General features: G+C 40.5%; 1 protein-coding gene across 2 annotated transcripts in view; it reads right to left on the reverse strand.

Moving 5' to 3' along the window:
* The window catches only part of LOC137619445 (uncharacterized), a 465634-nt gene that overhangs the window by 419358 nt on the left and 31506 nt on the right, over nt 1–14770 (reverse strand). The gene's annotated exons all lie outside the window — the stretch shown is intronic.

Genomic DNA, 14770 nt, shown 5'->3' on the forward strand with positions numbered 1-14770 from the left:
TCTTGTATAATGAACAAGAGACAAAGGAGAGACTTGCAGGCTCCCTTTCTCTACAAAACTACATAGAGTTGTGTTCAACCTATCAAAATACCACAGACATGCTCATGGTCCTAGCCAAAATGTATATGACTACCTTAGTGAAGGACCTTTACGCCTTTATAAAGGCTAGGAGAGCATGTAGAGAGTCTGTGTTCGCTGCTGCAACAGTGAAACTCGAAACAAGGAAGCTAATATCTTCCAACATCTGGGGTAAAAACCTCTTCCTAGACGACGTAGCTACAAAAGTGATTAAGACCGCCACCATGGAGAACATAAGTCTTCTCCAAAAGTGGGGCATCCTTTCAAAGAGAAAATCTTCCATGGTTGTGGGTCCCCAGCCTAAATAAAAGACGGGAAAGGCTGGAAATTTCCGGGCTGTTCAACAACATCCCACAGTTCCAGTGACCATGGTGCCACAGGCAGGTGGTCAAAAGTTTAAACCTACTGATTATTCGAAGCATGAAGATGCTTCTGGTAGGAGGGTGGTTCCTTCAAGATCGTCAGACCTTCAATCCTTGGGTCCAAGGCCTAATCAAGATGGGACTATGATGGGAAACAGAAATGTCTCCACCATCATTTCCTTACCTTCTACAATTCAAAACCCTCCTGGAGGAGTATACCTAAGAGTTCTAGAGCATACAGGTGGTAAGGAAACTATAGTCCATCGAGTTCCAGGGAAGGCTGTTTTGTGTTCACGAGAAGGACTCAAGAAATCTCGGAGTCATTCTGAACTTGTCGCCACTCAACAAGTTCATATAAAACAGCAAGTTCAGAATGTTAATCCTTCTGAACATATGGATCTTGTTTCAAAAAGGGGTGTTCGTAGTCTTGTCAGACCTGAAAGATGTCCTGTGGCAACTTCCAGTCAATCACCCCCTCCCCTCCTATCTAGAATTCAAGTTACAGATACTAACGTATATCCTAGGAAAGATACGTGTCAGAATAGACACAGTCCTAAATATCTTCATAGGATTGGCAGACTTAGTCCCGTAAAAACTTAGCCTAGAAATGGTTCAGGCAACAATGTACCTGGACGAGAGGCTGGGGTGGGCAGCACCCGAAGTGGCTGGTCTATGTGCATCCAAGGAAATGACCCGGTTCCGGGACATAGCGGATACAAGATAAGCTTCTAGAAGTCTCAATTCTCTCCAGCTCAAAGGTTTCAATGGCTGAAAAACCATTGAAGCCTGCGGTCACATCAACTCTCCTTTCCCTTGGGAATATAAAAGGAGATCGCGAGGTCAGTCAAGAGACTCAGGTAATCAGTCAGATTTCCAAGACGCTAACAGGGAGAAGCTCTGAACCCTACCCAGTTCACAATAGTGACAGACCTAGTGCTAAGAGCACAGCGGAAAGATGCGTCAAGAGCCTGAAGAAAATACGCATCAAACACTTGAAGAGATCTAAAAAGACCGATATCGGTCTCTCTTTAATCACTTCTCTAACAAAAGTTAAAGCCCGAAAGTCCCAGGACTATACTGGTCCTGTCATGGGTGGGGAAGCTCTCTCCACACAGATCAGACTTCCTACAACTAATCTGGGACACCGAAGCGATAATGAGACGTCGCAATCGACAATGCTAAGGAACGTCTCATACAGTCTAGGTGAAGTTAACCATACCTTTCTTAAAGGGATGGCACCTGTCAGCAGTTCATATACAATTGATCCACAATGTGACAGTAGATGCTCTATTTCGATTCAAGCCGATAGAGTTGGAATGGTCCATGGACGCAGACCTATTCCCTCCCAGATGGGAACAAGTCCCGGAACTACAGATCGACCTCTTCATCACGAACGTCTTCAAGAAACTACCTCGATATGTAGCCCCGTACGAGGATCCTATAGTGGGGTTGATAGACAGCATGTCTCTAGTATGGAAGGGATGGACTCAGGTATTCCTGTTCATCCCATCCAATCACCTGCTGAAGGTCCTCAACAGGCTCAGATACTTCCAAGGGGGAGTAGCTTTATTGGTTCCCATGTAGCCCAAGAGCAATCTGTCCTCCTTAATGAAAGAACTGAAGCTGAGGCTGGCCCTAGTTCTGAACCTAGGTCTATTTCAGAAGGTTCAGAAATTAATTGCCTTCGTTTTATCACAGACAACCCGAACCCTTCATTTCATGATTTTCTTACCCTAGCGGTTAGAAAAAGATTTGGGATTTCCGAAGGCAATATAGAATTCTTAGAAGAATACAAGTCCAAGTCAACTAGAAGACAATATGAGTCTTCCTGGAAAAAGAGGGTTGCGTTTGTGAAAGCAAAAGGACCAAAAGAAATTTCAATGAACTTCTGTCTGTCCTTCTTTGTCCACCTTCATAATCAAGGTCTGGCGGCCAACACGATAACTACGTGCAAGTCAGCCTTGACTAGACCTCTTCTATATGCCTTTCAAATGGATCTTGTGAATGAAATCTTTAATAAGATTCCGAAGGCATGTGCAAGGCTTAGGCCTGCAGCACCACCAAAGCCCATCTCTTGGTCTTTGGATAAGGTCCTATATTATGCCTCATCGGTGAACAATGAAGGTTGTTCCTTCAACCCAAAAGGTTATTTTTCTGTTTGCTATAACGTCCGGGGCTAGAGTTAGTGAAATAGTGGCCCTATCTAGAGATGAGGGCCACATTCAGTTCACAGAAGCAGGAGAGCTGAATCTTTTCCCTGATCCAACCTTTCTTGCTAAGAACGAGCTGCCCAGTAAGAGGTGGGGTCCATGGAGAATCTGCCCTCTGAAGGAAGATGTCTCTCTATGTCCTGTAGAGTGTCTAAAGGTCTATCTTCGTAGAACTTCAGACTTCACGGGAGGACAGCTCTTTAAAAGAGCAACCTCTGGATTAAACTTATCCCTGAAACAACTGAGGGCGAAGCTCACCTACTTTCTTCGTAGAGCGGATCCTGACAGGACTCCCACAGGTCATGATCCGAGAAAAATTGCTTCATCACTGAACTTTTTTCAGTATATGGACTTCGAGCGACTTCGCTCATATACTGGATGGAAATCATCCAGAGTGTTCTACAAACACTATGCTAAGCAGGTCCATGAACTGAAGCATTATGTGGTGGCGGCAGGTAGTGTTTTAAAACCTGCCGTCTAATTCTGCGATGAACAGCTAATTGATTGGGACTGTCAATTAAAGGGAGAAGGGGTCACCACTTTTAGGGTGACCTCCTTTAAATGAGTGTTACCATGGTGACACTAATTCTGTTAAAAATCCCAGGTGTGGAATTATACAGATAGCACTAGTGCCGTGTGTACGTAGTACACACTGTCGATAGGATGTAACCGGTACAGAGATCATGAAGAGAAATTTTATTATAAAAAATTTTCTTCAATCCGAGAGTGGCCCTCATCATTTCTTTCCCTTTCAAGAAAGAAATATAGTCTCTGTATTCGTTACGTGTATAATTCCATTGTCATACTACATTCGTTTTACTGGTTAACTCATTTAGTCATTTATTAGGAATAAATGTCTATTAGAATGTAGTGCGTCCGAATTCGCCCGACAATTGCATGTATAAATGCCAGAGTTCTTTGACTTACTAAAGTAAGTATTCTTCATATAGTTGTATGCTCACAAACAATAGATGTAAGAGACACTGATATCGATTCGGCAATATATACAAACTATGAGACTGTTTGTATATTCAGTGTATACTTATGTTTATTCATACAATATATGTTAACCTTGAGACCCCTTTTCTACTGTCTAGAATGACTCTTCCCTGTAGGGGGCAGGAAGCACTAGCATCGTTTATGATTAATGATGATGACGGATAACGGTGACGTTATTTGTCTCAATTGGTTCACATGACCATAGAAAGGTTATTCCAAGGTTAAAGCACTGATGAAAATCCACAGATACACTAATACTCTGGTATGCTTCCATCAGGACGACATGGCTTGAGCCCAAAAAAACAGAGAAAAATCTATTTTTTGGTGAGATGGCCATGTCGTCCTGATGGACCCACCCATCTTTTCTAAAAAGAAAAGATCTTCATGGTATCCCTCCCGAAGTATTGTATCTGTAGCACCATGCTCAAAGCTACAAGGAATGTCCGCCATCTTGGAGATGGCGCTGTTGTCATACTCAATAGTAGTACGAGAACGGGGGCAACCTTGATATGGCTCCCCTTCTATTCTGCCACACCCCATCGAAGCGTAAACGCTATTAGGGGTGCAGATTGCTATGTGGCGTGTCAAGAATACGTCCTCTGATTTTATGCCATATCCTTGAGAGAAAATTTAAGGATATTCGCGCCAGGAGTTAGAATTCTGGATACGTAAAGGTAAAATTCTCTGGGAATATCACTGTAGTACACATATCCCTTAGGAAGCCATGTTAAGGAACTTCCATCAGGACGACATGGCCATCTCATCCAAAAATAGATTTTTCACTTCGCTCAAAATCCGTTTTTTCAACCTCCACAGTGTGTTCATTGCAGCATGTGAGGTTTCATAAGACCTATTCAGTAAGCAATATAGGAAAAGCATTTTGGGGTATCTATTTTGACCAAAGAAAACCATGTTTTAAATTTTTTTTGTTTTACTTGTTAAACTATGGCTATGTCCATGGCAATGACACAATCAGATATAAAATCTAATGCCTTCTACAATAGAATTTTCTATTACTAAATATCATAATATTAGTTCAACCAAATAACTGAACTAGAAAAAAATAGCTGTTCATAAAATGAGTAAAGTAATGAATTACTTGCATTTGAGAATTTAGTCTTAATGTAAGGAGCTAATATAGTAGCTTCGAATAAAGAAACAAATATGAATAACAATGAGAGACAGAACAAGAGCAGCATGGATATGAGAGCAAACTAAAGTACTGGATTTTATAACTGATGTACATGAAATAAAAAGAAATGGACAAGGGCAGGACATATATCAAGAATGACAGATAATAGATGGACATTAATAGTAACAGATTGGGTCCCTAGAGATAGCAAACGAACCAGGAGAAGGACCAGAAGACGATGGATTGACGTGCTAAGAAAATTTACCGGTATAGACGGCCATATAATGACCATAAACAGATAGTGGTGAAATGTCATGTTAGATACCTTTGTCCTGATGATGGTATATATATATATATATATATATATATATATATATATATATATATATATATATATATATATATATACTGTATGTGTGTGTGTATATATAAAAGGTGGCTGAAATAGTAGCTTGGATCTTAATGATAAGCTGGTTACGTTTAGACTATGTTTATTAACTTGAATTTCTTACAGCATGAAGTTGATGATACTTGGGCTAACCTGGTGGTGGATATTCTTCCTTAGCTGTTAATGTCCTGGGGATCTCAGCCTAATCTTGACCTCTATAAAGCAAATGGTAAATTCAGGAAATGCCATGTAAAAGTAGATATTTGGGTATTGGTGGCTGATAGGTCACCTGTTTTTTTTTTTTTTTCTGACACGCTCAAAAAGAAATTATTGAAATCTAAGGCCATTGAGAGATTGTATGAGTTCCCCTGATCTATCAACCCCCTCGTTGTCCTCTGTCTCTCTGGAACTATTTCTTATCCAACTCCGAACTACACCTTTCTCTCCGATGGCACGAACAATTTTGTTTTTTATCTTGAGTACGGCTTTGACATAGATTTACTGCTTGTTGATAGGAGTCTTTGTATACGTCTGACCCCATTCTGTAATCGCCATAGTAGCGAATATAGGCTAAGTATATGTGTGAAATAAATTTATGTAAAAGCAAGGGAACTTGAATAAACAGAGTTAAGAGCTAGCGAGAGAACTGTGCTTACAACCAGAATATAAAAGCACTCATCCCGAGCGTATTCACCATTTAGCTCAATATACGGTATGTTGAACACCACCATAAGAAAGAATCAAGTATGTCATGTCCAGGGGAGGGTGCTTATCTCTTGGGAAGCTGTACACCTACCATAGAAGCATAGAGCAATCTCCAAAACTGCATCGTGTATGTAGAATGTTGTGCACAATTATGTAATATGTTAATATGATAACAACTGTAGGAGCCTATAACGATCAATATACAAATCATTGTTTAATTCATCGTCTGACACGTGTATTTTATGATCGATATCATGTCAAGTTTGTAATGATACTAACTCACATATTGTTCATGTCACCCGGTTTGATCACAACAAAATAAATAGAGAATTCGACACAGCGGCTTTAATCTTTAATCAGTCCAAATATTGGTTGAGAGAGAGAGAGAGAGAGAGAGAGAGAGAGAGAGAGAGAGAGAGAGAGAGAGAGAGAGAGAGAGAGAGAGAGAGAGAGAGAGATGACTAGAATCAAACAGGAGTTACGTCATCTTGGCATTGTAGATCGGACGCAGGTTAAATCTACGGGAACTTCCCACAATTATGACGACTGCGTCTACATAAAGAGATTGTATCTACAGAGGTTTCAGTTTATATCTCTTATGCACACGTATCTGTTTACTCTTTATTCATCGATTTAGTTTTGGATAAAGGGGAGATAAGTGCCATTGACGAGTGACGAGTGAAATAGAAATCATTTGCTGTGAAGATAAGCATTATCGTTATATTTGCTAAAAACAAAAATGTAAGTGCCATGTTTGTAATTAGGTAAAAAAAAAAAAAAAAAAAGTAGAGGAGTGGAAAGGCATTCAGGTAGGTAATTAAATTGACTTATAAGGCCTAAATAATAATTCAGAATTAATAAAATTCCGAGTGAAGTGGTATTCAGGTAAATAATGAAATAGATTAGTAATAGATAAAATAATTAAAGGCAAATAAATTTAATATAATTCTTATGATATAAGATTTGCAGCACGATTGTGCCAGTCGTTAAAAATTCGGGTGACATGATATTCGCTTAAGTAATCAGACGAGTTAATAAAGAGGTAAATAATGGGAAAGGGGAATAAAGGAATTATGATAATTAGATAAATAGTTAAATAAATGGAAATAGAAACAAAATCAAGTGAATTAGTTATTGTAATGAGATGAGAGTTAAACCATAGCAAGGCTACTTCCGTTGTAAAGGGAAACGAGAGAAGTTACTGTATATCTGTTAAGTTGATAAATCTATAGTGGAGGGAGACATTTGATTTAACTCACAGGGCATGGATTCATCTAAAGAGATCAATTGTGTGGATTTGGAGCAACCAATAGTCAGCTCCGATGATGCCGTTCTCTCAAGTGGAAAAAAAAAAAAAAAAAAAAAAAACGTCGTGATGATAGGTCAGCAATCCAGATGAGGATGCCATGCCTTTAACAGGGTAAGAAAACCCCATTTTCAGCCCGGATCGAGTTTTTGAAGAAGAGGAAAAGGGCACTCGAAACAAAAATCATGTCCAAAAAAGATGTGATGCGTAGTATGCCCAAAAGGAAGGGCAAACAACGTTGTACCGTGCATGTTTCTTACACACTCATAGACTGTAACAGTTTTGATTTTTTATCTTATCATTTGCTCTTCCCTGCACTGTTAATAGACCAGATTTTCCATGTTTTAATTTTTGTGACGTTCTTGCTCTGATCACTGTATAAAAACTTAATGATTGTTTAATAAAGTTTAGTTGCAATCACCTTGCCTCTAAGTTAACACCTAACGGATCGCTCGAACATTAGTGACCAACGGAGTGTCCGCTCCCTCCCACCTGCCCTCTCACTGCTGTGCACTACTGTTTGAAGATGCCGCCCACCAAACCTGCCTTCTCGGCACATGCCTCATCAATAAAACTACCGCTTTTCGCCAGTGGAGAAGTGTTCACCTGGTTCCAGCATGCTGAAGTCCAATTTCGCATCAAGGGCATCACTCAATTAAGCCCCAAAGAAGACTATTTTCACACTGCGATCCCAGAGGACACTTTCAAGGAAATCTCCAATTGGCTCTGCAACCAAGAGGACACCCCAATAATGTACAGCACCCTCAAATCATATCTCATGAGGCAGTACACGTCATCACCAGCCACTCGCATAATGAAACTTTTTCAGCTCTCATAACAACCATTGGGGAACCAGAAGGCTTCGCTTGCCCTCAGGGAAATGACCAGTATCAGTCGCCTGTAACCTGCCGCTGACGACTTCCCTCATAAAGGGAATCTACCTGTACGGGCTGCCATCCCAGATATTGATATTTTGCTCATGAAGGACATGATGACCAAAGACAGAACTGGATCACTACCCCCTCCCAAACATCGCCAATGTGACCTCCTCCTTGTATGAAGCAAAGGTTTTCCTCTTGCTTGACCTCTTGAAGGGGTATTATCAGGTGCCCATGAACCTGGAAGACTTCCTGAAGACTGCCATAACCACCACCTTCAGTATATACACTTTCAATTACTGCTGTTTTGGTGTTCGTAATGCTGATCCACTTTCCAATGTATCATGGACGACATCTTAAGGAAACTCTGCTTCTTTGTATGTTACATGGATGACATACTTCTTTTCTCCTCCTCCAAAGAGGAATACCTCCGTCACATAGGCTTTGTGCTTGACAGCCTAAAACAGAATGGCCTTGTAGTCCGGTACGATAAGTTTACCTTTGGTGACAACGAAATATCGTTCTTACTCGCTAAGGAGGTACCACCTGTTCAGAACTTCCCCATGTCCTCGACCATCAAAAAACTGCAAGAATTCTTTGGTATGATGAACTGTTATCACAGTTTCCTGTCAGCCATAGATGCCACTCTTGCCCCACCTCTATGCCTCCCTCTGTAACGCAAAGAATCCCTTATCAACCGCTTCTGCTCTAACTTTTACCGTGCCACCTGTACCTCTCCTTCTCTCCACTGATGTCAGTGACGTCTCTATTGGGGCGGTACTCAAGCAGGTGGTCAACTGCTCACCATGCCCATTGACCTTTCTCAGTAGAAAACTGTCAAAGGCAGAATCAAGCTCCTCTACCTTCAATCGCAAATTGCTGTTGATGCACTTAGCTGTCCCTCTCTTTCACCACTTCTTAGAAGGTATGCCCTTTGCCATTCACACGAACCACATGCATCTGGTGTACACCTTCACTCGACAGGACAGTTCGACACCTGGTACGGCCGTCAATGCCGACATCTCTCTGCTGTAGCTAAATACAATTGTACCCTTCAACATGTCCCTGGGAAAATGAATCTCATTGCTGATGCCCTATCAAGAAACACATTGACCACCATTCACCTGGGATTGGATTGTAATGTCTTCGAAAAATTTCAACGAAAAGGTTCAGAGTACCAAGCATGAAGGACATCCTTCTCATCCCTTTGTTGGGAGGACGTCCCCCTTGACGATTCCAATGCCGCCTTCCTCTGGTAAACCTAGACCATGGATACCTTCTCCCATGCACAGATAGATGTTTGATTTCTTTTATGGCTTTTCACATGCCTCGCACCATTCTACTACACAGCTGCTGAAGACGGAGTTCATTTGGTGGGGCATTACTACAGATGTTAAGGATTGGGTCCACACCTGTACTTCATGCCAAACCTCGAAAGTACATCGACAGTGGGATTCAGGAGTGTGGACCTTTCATCAACCTCAGCAATGTTTTTTCCCACATTTACATCAATGTAGTAGGTCCCCTGCCATCACAAGGACATTGTTACCTGTTTATCGTCATTGACCGCTCCACTAATTGGCCTGAACCCATTCTAATGGAAAGTTCAATGTCTGCCTCATGTATATCTGCCTTACTTCTGACAAGGGTAACACTTTCACCTCTCAATTATTGACATCATTAGTGAATCTCTGGGGAATCACTCTATATCAGACAACTGCCTACAACCTGCTGCCAACGGAATGGTCAAGCATTTTAATCGCACCCTCAAAGCAGGTTTGATGTCCCACTTCATGGATTCATTTAGTTTACTCAGCTTCATTTGGTTGTCCTCGGACTAAGGACCACTCCTAAAGACATCCTGGATGTCTCGCCAGTTGAAATTTGGCAGGGACAACCAACGGGTCCTTGGTTGCCCTTGCCAAATTTTTTCTCTCCACAACTTCCTCTGACAATCTCCAGCTCTTATGTCACGTTGTGGGAAAATTTACTACATGACGCCAGACTTACAAGCCCCCAGATAAGTAACACATACCAACATATCTGCATTCAGCAATGCATGTTTTCCTGCGTAATGACACTAGCAGGCCACCGCTAACAAGGGGCTATTCCTCTTGATCTGTCGTACACCAAAGGCTTTCTGCATTGGTGGCAAAGAAGACTGGATCTTTATTGAACGCCTAAAACGTGCATATCTCCTGCCATATGACCTACCTACAGTACATCTCTCTAGAGCAGGGAGCCATATTTTACATGTATGTCATTTTTAGGGGTTAGCTATTTACCACACGTTTTTTATACACGCTCATACACTGTAATAGTTTTGAGTTTTTATCTTATCCCTCACTCTTCCCTGTATTGTTAATAGACCAACCTGTGCTTTCATGCTAGCACAATCTTTTTCATATTTGAATTTATGTGATGTTCTTACTCGCAAGTCGCTGTATAAAAACTCAATGATTGGTAATAAAGATTAATCGCATTCAGCTCGCCTCTCAGCTATCCCTTAATGGCCATCTCACACAATGTCCTTGAGAGACAAGTAAATAGACATTTCATCCATGGCCTCGTCATAAAACGGAAAAGTATATGTTCTGTTAATGACGTCCTTGAGGAATGAAGAAACAACGTCCTTGAGGGAAAAGGAAATACCCATAGCACCTATGGCCTCAGTAAAGGATAGCAAAAGACATGGTGTGTGGATTATATCCATGAGGGACGAACAAACAGCAAATTTGAGGGACAAGGAAATACCCTTGGCACCCATGGCCTTATTATATGACAGCAAAAGGACATTGTGTGGGGAAGATGTCTTTGAGAGATGAACAAACGTCTTTGAGGGACAAGAAAATACCTATGGCACCCATGGCCTCATTAAAGGTCAGCAAAGGATATTGCGGAAGGATGACGCCCATGAGGGACGAACAAAAAATATCCTTGAGGGACAAGGAAATGCTCATGTCACCCATTGCCTCGTTACAGGATGGCGAAGGACATGGTGTGTGGATAACGTCTATGAGAGACAAACAAGCAATGTCCATGAGGGACAAGGGTATACCCATGATACTCATGGTCTTATCAAAGGATGGCAATACTAATGGTGTGTTGATAATGTTCTTGAGGGACGAACAAACAACACTTTTCTGGGAAAGGGAAAGATATGAAAAACATGTGGTCTCATCAAAGGATGATGACGTATTTGACGAACCAACAAAGTCCTTGATGGACAAACGAGTAATATCCTCCAGAGAAAGGGGAACATGGCATAACCTACATCAAAAAAAAAAGGAGAGAAAAAGAAGGTACAAAGTCATGTCGTATATAAACGCTAACGAATGGGAGAGAGATCAATGTTTGAGATGCAGAAGTGGTATGCCTCAACACAGAAGGTGAACAAAATTCAAAAGTAAATACTACACCAACTCCACAGGCTCGAGTGAAAATCGTTATTTGAAACACAAAGGAAAGTAACCGATTAAGAAGGCAATAAATAGAAAGTGAACTCGATCCTGAACTCGTAAATTCCTTTCATTCAGCAAAGGATAGAGACACTGGGAAGTGGTAAGATAATCATAAACAGGGAAGAACTGTAGATGACCATAGAGAGTCCAGTGACAATGCACAATGTTTAAAAATGGAAAACCTGTGTAAGCCCAGGGAACTGACTTCCAAAAAAACACCCATATAGCATCAAGAGGAACAAGCTAAGCTGGAAGACCAAACCAACACTGAAACTCCAAACTCAGAAAAGAGTCAAGATTACCTGGCAAACTCATTATAAAATCGTTGAGCCTAACCCAATCAAAATTGCCCAAATTTTATGGAACTAGTGAAGAGGAATACTGGGCATATCTCAGTGTGTTAATTCAAATCTACAAAGGAAGCAATGTAATAGATGCACAATAATTCAAATTGTTGCACAATGCATGCACCACAGTGTTACAAACCAAATTAGCAGCATTCAACAGCTTGACCATTGACGTAGGTCTCAATCATGCACTGAAACTACTAGAAGAGAAGTTTGGCGATGATTCAGAATACATCGCCAAATCTGCCCATAACCTTGCTAAGCGACCACCCAGCTATCAGAACCTTCCACGACCAATTGCTTATATTGACCATGTACGCGGAATCCTATAACAAGAAAGAAAACTTCGTTCCAATGTAACCTCAGTATTAAAAATTTTATTAAAGAGGAAGTGAAGTCAGCAAGGAGATATGTAGAATGGGACCAGCTTAAAGGGGCTACAGATAACAAGGGAAACAATCAAAACCGAGATACATCCTACAACAGTCAAATAAACCTAATTTATCGTACTAAAGACTAAAAAAATCAAAAGAATATCGGAAAATTGAGGTGGGTTTGGCCATTCAAACATCAGTTGAAAGATGAAAGTGAGAAAAATTTCCATTATGTAATGAATCTCACCCCTTGTCAGTACGCCCCATATTCAAGAGTGTGTCAGCTGCTTATCACAAGTCAATCCTGTGTACATTCAAGAGGGGCCTAAATTGAATGAAATCCAATCACAGAATAAAGGAATGCAAAGCTCCTCCATGTGATATTAACGGATGTAGATCCAGCCCTCAAATATTTTTGAGAAACTGACCATATCAGAACAGTTACAACCACAAAAGGCGCGAATCTACATGACAGACTCAGCTTACGTGTCATCAGAGAGGATCATAGAATGGCATTGCCCATGATTCCAGTAGTTATATCATATCCAGATGAATCAATTAGAACTAGTTTGCAGACTTGCAAACTTGCGCTTTATTAGATACAGCCAGCACTAGGTTTTTCTGCTCAAGAAGAGTTGCTGAGTCCATGAGTCTCTATGGACGTCAAGGTGAAACCAGGATCATCACTCAAGCACAACAAAACAACAAAATCACAGACGAAACAGACAGTATCATTCAGGATTATTTGCAAGGAAAACTAACCTCACACAAATCACTGACATCATCATTCTAGACTCAATCCCTCAAAATTTACATGCTACGATGGCTTAAGAAATAAACTTCTTTGTTGGCCTCATTTAAGGACACTGTCATTAAAACAAAACTATGCAGCCCAGTTAACGAAACACTACTTGGATAAGATACCCCTTCTTTGACAATGCCATTGGATGACACGGAAAACCGTATGCCCTCTGAACCAGGACTAGGTTGGACGATAAACAGGCGGATGAACAGACACATCAGCAAAGTGACAAGTTTAGGAACATTTCCTGATGAAACAATTTTCCTCAACAGAAGGGATGAAACTCTCAGGAGGCAAGTCCGACAGTTTTGGGACGTAGGCACTCAAGAGGATACAGACAAAAAACTAAAATCCATGGAATATTACAAAGTTATGCAAATATTCAAAGATGTTTTGGGACCCACTACCAGTTTCCAATATCTTTTAGGGAGGAAGCTCCTGAATTGCCAGATAACCAGATCATGTCTCATATCACTTAAGTCCCGGGTTCGGCGTAATGAAGAAATGCAAATACAATATGCAAAGGAAATAGATGATTTGTTAAAGAAAGGAACAAAATCCAGCAGATGATACCACGAGGAGACTGATAGCCCGGACATTACTTGCCAGAAGGAGATGGACACACGGGGTCAGTTTCTTGAAGCAACCCTCGACCTGTTGGCCAGCACAGCCTGTCATTCTAGAGGCACCATTTGACGACCCTGAATTAAAATAAATAAACCTCCAACAAAGACATCAATCTCTTCCACTATTATTCATATTGATATGCCCTTCAACAAGCTGCAGCTTGGATCCTCAAATTCTATTACTGGCTCAGATCTAGAAAGGGACGCCCAACAAACTGGGACTGACAGAGATAGAGATTCAACCTGCTTGGGTCATGGTGATGTTCTTGGGATTCTCTGCCTATTCCTGTCTTCTACAAAGCTCTAAGAAATTCAGGACTCATCCTACTGGAGTATATCTACTGTTCCTGATACGCCGAAAAAGAAATTATTGGACACTAAGGTGACCTTCTGCAAAATGAGATTGTATGATTGGCCTTGATACCATGGGAGGAGCTTTCCTATACTAAACCTAACAATAGCCTCCTTGTTCTCCTCTGTCTCTCTGGAACTATTTCTTATCCATTTCCATACTTCACCGTTCTCTCCAGTGACATGAACATTTATTTTCTATCTAGAGTGGGGCTTTGACAACTTATTTATCGCTTGTTGATAGGAGTCTAGATATACTTCTGACTTCACTCTGCTTCTCACAACATGTAGTTATATAGCTGAAAACATAACCTTTGGTAACATTGTATATATATACATATATATATATATATATATATATATATATATATATATATATATATATATATATATATATATTTATATATATATATATATATATATATATAAATATATATATATATATATATATATATATATATATATATATATGCACGTGCCATGTGGTAGGACTAGGACAGACAAAAGGAGCAGAGAAGAGGAAAAAGATTCTAGGAAGATAGTATTTATTGCTATTGGAAGAGCTGTAGAGCAGTTAAATGAAAGACTAGGAACAAAGGAAGGAAAAAAAGGATATCTATAATATTTCAAACTTGAGGAAAATGTAAAGACAGGATTTGGGGAAACTGGTAGTCAAAGGGGATAGAGATGGATATATATTGCATAGGGGTGATGACATTAAGAAGAGATGGAGAGAATATTATGAGCAACT

The sequence above is a fragment of the Palaemon carinicauda genome, chromosome 2 (assembly GCF_036898095.1).
Source record: "Palaemon carinicauda isolate YSFRI2023 chromosome 2, ASM3689809v2, whole genome shotgun sequence".
Taxonomy (NCBI): domain Eukaryota; kingdom Metazoa; phylum Arthropoda; class Malacostraca; order Decapoda; family Palaemonidae; genus Palaemon; species Palaemon carinicauda.